The sequence below is a fragment of the Euphorbia lathyris genome, chromosome 2, assembly GCF_963576675.1.
Source record: "Euphorbia lathyris chromosome 2, ddEupLath1.1, whole genome shotgun sequence".
In the NCBI taxonomy this organism is placed as follows: domain Eukaryota; kingdom Viridiplantae; phylum Streptophyta; class Magnoliopsida; order Malpighiales; family Euphorbiaceae; genus Euphorbia; species Euphorbia lathyris.
In genome coordinates this window covers 104,360,636-104,368,329 of record NC_088911.1, presented here as the reverse complement: position 1 = coordinate 104,368,329, position 7,694 = coordinate 104,360,636, and the positions used below count along the sequence as shown (strand labels likewise).

The 7,694-nt window shown below is 32.7% G+C and overlaps 1 long non-coding RNA gene across 1 annotated transcript; it reads left to right on the top strand.

Annotated features, from left to right (window-relative positions):
- The first annotated feature begins 6,202 nt into the window (after positions 1-6,202).
- Positions 6,203-7,281, top strand: LOC136220877 (uncharacterized). Its single transcript, XR_010684756.1, has 3 exons — positions 6,203-6,502; positions 6,580-6,929; positions 7,012-7,281. It is a non-coding gene; the product is annotated as an uncharacterized lncRNA (long non-coding RNA).
- The last annotated feature ends 413 nt before the right edge of the window (positions 7,282-7,694 follow it).

Genomic DNA, 7,694 nt, shown 5'->3' with positions numbered 1-7,694 from the left:
TCAAAGAATTGCAGGCACAAAAAGAAAACGATCACGAATCGATCAATCCTCTAAAATAAAAAACCGATCGATGTTCTAACAAAAGAAGGGGAAAAGAGAAGAAATTAGTAACAATTGAAGACTAAAAAATCAAATTTGAACTGTAAAAAGTAGGGTTTTGCATCCACTGTTAATAATAATCGGATCCCCGATATAAAATCATAAAAGAGAGAGGGAAATCAGAAATTACATAAGAAAAAAAACGATAGATTCCGCGATCGAGAATTAGGGATTCCGTATGAGAACGGTTATGTGATATATAGAGAGAGATAAACAGAGGTTTTAGAAAGAGGGACAGGGAATTGAAGAAGAAATCTAACTGAGAAGAAGAAGAAAGCTGAAGAGTGTTTATATTTATATTAGAGAAATAGCAGAGAAAATAAAAACAAATGTGAGAAATGAAGTATATGGAGTGCAATTTACTATTATTTTACTTTTATTTTTGTAACGTTTTCATATTTATTAAATATTCTTTTTCTAACGAAAATTTTATTAAATTATTGTCAATTCATATCTCAACTTATCTTCTTATTTTTCTCTTCATAAAAAAAAAAACAGACTTGTCATTCCTACAAAAAGTAATTTGTTAGGTTTTTTCACTATATCATATATAATTTTGATTTTTGAATTTGGTTAATATTTCTAATCTACAAAATATCTCTAATTTATAACTACAAAACCGTGAAAAATCTCCATGGAAAAAAGAGAATCAAACACATCGAAATTTCGTTTCTGGATGGCCAGAAGGAACCAAAAAGAACAACCGGAAGAGGCGAATGAGAATCAAAAGAGGCGGCGGATGGAGAACTTGGTAGAATAATAAAAGGTCATAGAGAAGTGTATAAGCTTTACTTAGAAAGATTGAGAATAGACTTTACAAGTACGTATAATTACAATTTTGGTTACTTCAGGTCTTTCTAGAGGTGAATTGGCTGTTATTTCTTTCATTACAACAACAATAACAGCATTAATATAAGCATAACGACAATTACATAGTCTCTATAATTCGAATACACATCAATTCTCGGACTCCACTATTATCGGCTACATTCAAATGGTGATGAGTCCTCGGTGCACCATCAAGAAGCCTTTGCACAACATTATCAATACTTTGATGCTTCATTTGTAGAGATTATGATAATACATTTATCCTTCCCAATATTTGTTTCATTAAATGAATAATGAAACAAAATTCATAATTGTACATTCTGCTACACAAACCCCATGCATTGCTTGCAACCTTATAATCATTGGCATCATCATGTACAACTTTAAACACTTCTATCACTGAAGTCCACATACTAAGAATACGTGAAACTTTAGTATAGTGAGAACCCCATTTTGTATCTCTCGACTGAGCTAAACTTGTTTCTTGATGTTTGCCTTTTCTTGTAAAAATATCTCCATTCTCTAATGATTGCACTACTTTATCATGTTGTGATTGACAAAGAGCATCTTTCCTTTTATATGAAGCTCCAACAATATTCACAATCAAAACAGATAACTAAAAAAAATCACATATCATTCTATTATGATCTGCAACAGCAACAACCACTAACTAAAGCAAAACAATGAACATAATATGCATGCTTATTTCATTTAAAATGAGTGTTTTTAGTCCATGAAGCTCGCCTCTCATATTAGAAGCTCCGTCATCGCTTTGACCTCTAAGTTTACAAAGAGATAATTGATGCATTGCAAAGAAATCATCAATATGTCTATCCAAAGATTATGTAGAAATGTCACTGACATGTACTACCCCAAGAAATCATTCAAGAACCTCACCACTTTCATTCCCAAATCTTACAACAACAGACATTTGCTCTTTCACAAAACTATCACGAGACTTATCAATCAAAAGAGAAAACAACTTCCCATCAAGCTCATTTAGAATATTTTTTACTGTTTTGGATGCACAAGCCCTAATTATGTCCTTCATAATATGATGAGAACTCAATTGATTATTTTTGGGAGGAAGTTCGTCACCTTATTCACCTTTTCACATTCATTGCAGTAAAATGTGAGAAGCTCAAGAAAGTTACCTCATTCTAGTGATTTAGGTGATTCATCATGACCACAAAATGTCAAACCTTGGTTTAAAAGCAAACAAATCACTTTTATAATTGTTGTGACACGAGTATGATAAGCAACCTCATTTATTTCCTTTGACTTTGACAACATATAATCAATATTTAGCCTTTGATTTTGAAATCCAAAAACCAACTCTCTAGCGTATTTGTGTGGACTGAATATACCACCTGAATGATCCCGAAAATTTTCTAAAGCTTTTTTCCAATTTTTAAAACCAATTTTTATAAATGTTTTATCCCAAGACATATTTCCTTTGCCAAACAGATAGCAATACAAACAAAAGCAACATCTTTGGATATAATGCACTCTAACCATGGAAACATATCAAAGCAACTTGTATGAAAACTCCTTTGAACTCCGGTAAAATTACTTCGAGGAAATATATGGTCTTTTGGTTGATATGGGCATTTTATAAGTACTATCTCTTTAATTCATCTTGAATAGTATTATCATTCATAATAATTTGTATTCTACTTTCGGGATCACAAATAATATCATCATCTGATATTTCAACACATTGTATCGTCTCACTAGGATTTAGATTATTTGATGAAGACTCGATATTTTGACCCTTGTCATTTGTTTTAAAGAATTTATGCATCATGTTCCTAAATAAAAAAAAACAAATATAACTAAATTAGTAAACTAAAGCAAATCATAATCAAGTAAATAAATAAACTAAAGTAAATCATAATTAAAATAAATAAATTCTAACAACAAATTAGAAATCCCTAAATTGGAAATCTGCAAATTAATTATAAATACTAAATTAGAATCTTTAAGCAAACAACATATTAGAAATCCCTAAATTAAAAATCCCTAAAAAAAAACCCTAAATTAGAAATCATAAGAAAACCTATAAATAAATAATGGAAGAAACAGAGAACTTGCTTGAGAGTTGAGAGATAATAGAAAAGAAAAAGCTTGGGTGAATTTGCAAATTAATGAATGTGTTGTGTGTGACTTAGGGATTTGCCTTCTCTCATTTGTGTGGGACTTAGGGATTTACCTTCTCCATTTTTCTTTCTCTGTGTCGAATGAGTAATAAAAGATAGAAAGCCAATCATTTATTTCATCCTGGATGGAAAGGGCAATTCTTCCTTTTCCATCCAATTCTTTTAAGTACCACAACATAAAAAGTCATTGTTTTGTGCTTCATAAAATGATGTCGTTTTATGTTGTGGTATTTTTTCTTGTGTGTGTGTGCAAAAGATGGGGTTTTCTCCCCCCATCTTTTATAATGCTCCATGGCTGGAGAAGGGTTTCAGCCATGGTGGCCCTTAGTGGAGCCAGGTAGGAAACCCCCCTCTAGGGTTTTTCATGGGGCCGGAGGATTAGTCGACACTCTCTGCCCATGCATCCAAGTTCATATTTGAGACCTTATCGGGGTTATGACCTTCGAAAATGGTAGGCCTAACAATCCTATGAGTACTTACGAGGCATTAGTTTCTATGCTTAAGTTCAACCATTCCCTAGTAGTGCTAAAAAGGTTGGTTAGTGTTAGAAAGAGGTTGTCAGGATTAGACTTAGACCATTGTACTTTGCTTGTATAAAACTGAGGTAGAACTCTAAAACACATCTCATTGAATCAATCTTAGCATTCTCCAACTCATTCGCAGTTGGTGGAAAAATGCATGTTAAAAATCTTTCTCACATAGAATAGGAGTAGTGTTAACTTAGAAAACAAATCAACTTTAATTGTTGGCTATACATTAAGGGAGTCCAGTAGGAAAATACTTGCTTAACAATAACTCTCGTGGATTTGACACTAGGTTTTTACCAGATTATTACTTGGAGACTTTTGAGTGCTTGATCGATATTAGACACCTCACACATAACATAGATATTTTATAAGGAAACTCATAACATAACGCATCACCTGGGCATATGTTGATAAACAAACTATAATCCAGAGAATAAAGGAAGTATTTGAATGCATATCAATTGTTCTACCCATGAAAAAAAAGATATTTACGATATAACTTACTTATTATAACGAGCTAAGCTTACCATAAAGTAGCATTGGAAAAGGAATCAAATAGCCCCACCAACTAAAAGTCCTCAAGAAAAGCCCTTATTCCGCCGGTTGAAATAAGACATGGGGAGGATGGCAAACTTTCGATTACCTTGTGTGACTATCATTCCCTTCGTGCGAGGATTTATCATACAAGATGGTATATAGAAAAAGAACATGTTGACTCTGATAAAAGCCACTGAACTATGATGGTGTTGTATAAGAGAACAATGTCCACCACGAGGAACTCTACTTAGTGAGCCACTTTGGGTGGTTGTCTCATACTTCAACTTTTAATTTGACACTGCCTAGAAGAGGGATGACATGGACACTACTCCTAACCAGCGAAGCTAAAGTGGGGATGGTTTGTCCGACTGTACCTAAAGTGTTGGGGTTTAGTGTCCTATAGTCAATTGTTGTAGGATATAAACCAGCTATAAATGAATTGTTCTTTTATATCATTTGTTTTAATAAGATATAGTTTTCAACTATATAAAGGCAATAACTTTTAAGAACTAAATAAGTCAAATAAAAGAAAATCTTTAAGTTTATTTAAAGTTATTATAAAGTGTTCATACAAGCATGAAGTGAGACAAAACATTATAATAAACTAATAAACTTAAAACCACCCCAAGTCAAGTAATATGTTTGAATAGGGATTGACATAATACTGTTGAGACTTGCATGTAATAATGTCTTCTGTTGTGAACAAATGGTTGATCTCACAAGCTTCAGATATGTGGATATCTGGACAGTTACATAGATCCGGTGAAAGAGTTCATTAGGATTGGGGACCCGGTTTGAGATAACAGGATGGATGGATTTATCCTATGTCACCTGTTCATCGCATTGATATTAGTAGGTATAAGTAATCCTCAGACTCAAAGGAACATTAATTAGTGCTTCTGGATTATGGAATGTGATACTTTGACTCTGTTCAAACACGATCCATAACAGGGAGGACCCTGGGGTGTGTGCGGGTAGGCGTTGGGTATCACACGAAGTAATTGCAGAATAGTTAATGTTGGATTGAGCATTCGTCACTCCTGATAAATAGGAGATATGTCCAAGGATCGCTTGTGGAAGACTTAACTCTAAATCCTTGCAAGGTGATGGATTAAGAGTTGAAATGGAGATTTCACTTAATCTATCTATTCAGAGTTAACTCGGCCTGTACAAGAAAAATGAACGTCTCGCTATTTGTGATTTGACATTATCCATAGTCATAAGATTCGTTCGAGGATGTAGTTGATAAAGGATCGAATTATACTGGACCTAATACGGAAAGGTCAACGACGGAATCAACCACTACAAGAAAAACACTTATCTACTACGGAAATTTACTACGAAAGATAAATCCGTAGGAAATACTGGAAAGAGCTACGCTTTCTCCTACAAACGCGTTCTGTAGGAGATCTCCTACAGAGTCTCCTACATAACGTAAAATATTGTAGGAGATTTTTGGAGGGAAAATTCCCTCCATAACTCACATATAATCTCCTACAAATTCATTGTTTCTCCTACGTATTTATTTGTAGGAGTTAAATAATAATAATAATAATATAGTTTATATACTTATTTTTTTCTTCCTTAATTTGAGAAAATTTTAGCCTTGATAAAATTACACGCAACTTGATAATATGACATGAAATCAATATACAATAAAAATTGTTTAAAAAAATTTAATTTCATTAAATATATTTTTTATGAATATTTTATTTATAATTTATAATTACATGATGGACACAAAAGTCCATTTAGTTTTTGAATTACTTATAGCAAACAACTTATAATTATTATATTATTATTATTATTATTATTGATGGATTTTTTTATTATTAAATTTGATAGTATTAATTTGCATAACTAAACACCTCAATGAAAATTAGATTTCATTTCAAATTTGTCATACTAACCTAGGGACATACGATGCTTTGATCTTTCATTGAAAAAAAAAATCCATGCTTTGATCACAGCAAATAAAACGATGCCTTTTAGAAAGGACAAATTTGTCATTTCATCACACCATATTAGGGCTTTATCTTCTTCTTTTAGAAAAACTCAACGCCTCTTTCAACAAACTTCATTTTTTCTCAAGAAGCAGTCGCCTCCCTCAAATCAAATCGCTTCATTTTCTCTCAAGTTTTTCCAGTTCTTTCTTCACCATTTTCATATGCGAATCAGTTCAGGCTTCTAAGCTTCCATTTTTATCTCTTTTTTTTCCTGAATCTCTAATATCCACCGGTGTATTCCTTTTAAATCCAAAGAAGTCGGATTATTGACCAGATTTTCTGTTTCTGGATATCGTTTTTGGTTCGTTTGTGAATGGATTCACTCTTCCCGTGTCTTTAAGCATCGGTATGATTCAGATTTTTGAACTTTTTTCCAAGCTATATGTTCTATATTTAATAAACCTATTTTTTCTATTTCTGCAGGTTTAATTAAATAGGTCGTCTTCCTAATTTCTTCAGTCTCAGAAATTAACCTTCTCTATTGTTTCTGGTATGCTTTGATTTCTCTTTTTTGTTTTTTTTCCTATTATGTGTCGATCTCAGAAAGACTGCTGAGATTTGCTAATTTAGCCTTTTTCTATTGTTTCTACGATGCTTTGATTTCTCTTTTCTATTTCCACTTGATCCTTTTTCTATTGTGTGTTGATCCGAGAAAGACTGTTGAGATTTGTTAATTTAGCCTTTTTCTATTGTTTCTGCTATGCTTTGATTTTTCATGCCTTTTTTTTCTCTTTTCACTGTTAGAAAAGGAGAAGTCTGGTGTTACTCTTAAGGTATATAATTTATTTTCATTGTATTTTTCTTTTATGAATTTCGTAATTATTCGATCTTAACTTAAGATTTCTTCTTTTGCAGTAACCAAAGCAGTTTAATGTACCACTGAAAGTCATAAATCCTAAGATTGCTAATATTATTGAGCTCGAGAAATACGCCAATGGAAGGTTTAGCAAATTAGCAATGTTGAATAAATAATAATAACTCATTTTGTATAAAACATAGCAATGTACTTAGTTCCGTTAAGGTTATGCTACCACTGTCTATATGTTTACATGTTGAATAATAATAACAACTCATTTTGTATCTTTTAATTTTCTTATGTATATATATATAAAGTGAGAGTTTCCTTCAATCCAAAATTGGCAAGGGAAGGCTTGCCCCCAGTACACCCTTGTGGTGGGACCCCTCCCCGGACCCTCGCTCAGCGGGGACGCGTAGTGCGACCGGGCTGCCCTTTTTATATATATAAAGTGAGAGTTTCCTTCAATCCAAAATTGCTTTTATTAATATATTTACAAAAAGAGGGATAAAAATCTCCTGCGACATTCATTGGACTTATAGGTGCTTACGTATGAGAATCTCCTACGGACTTTTAGTAGCAAAATATATGTAGGAAATATCTCCTACAACAATCTGTAGGTGACTTTTTGTAGGAGATTCTCCTACAGAATGTAAATTTTGTAGGAAATAATCCCCTACGATACGTTCTGCTACAGATTTGAGTCAGTAGGAGATCCGTAGCTGACCGTTATTTGCTACGG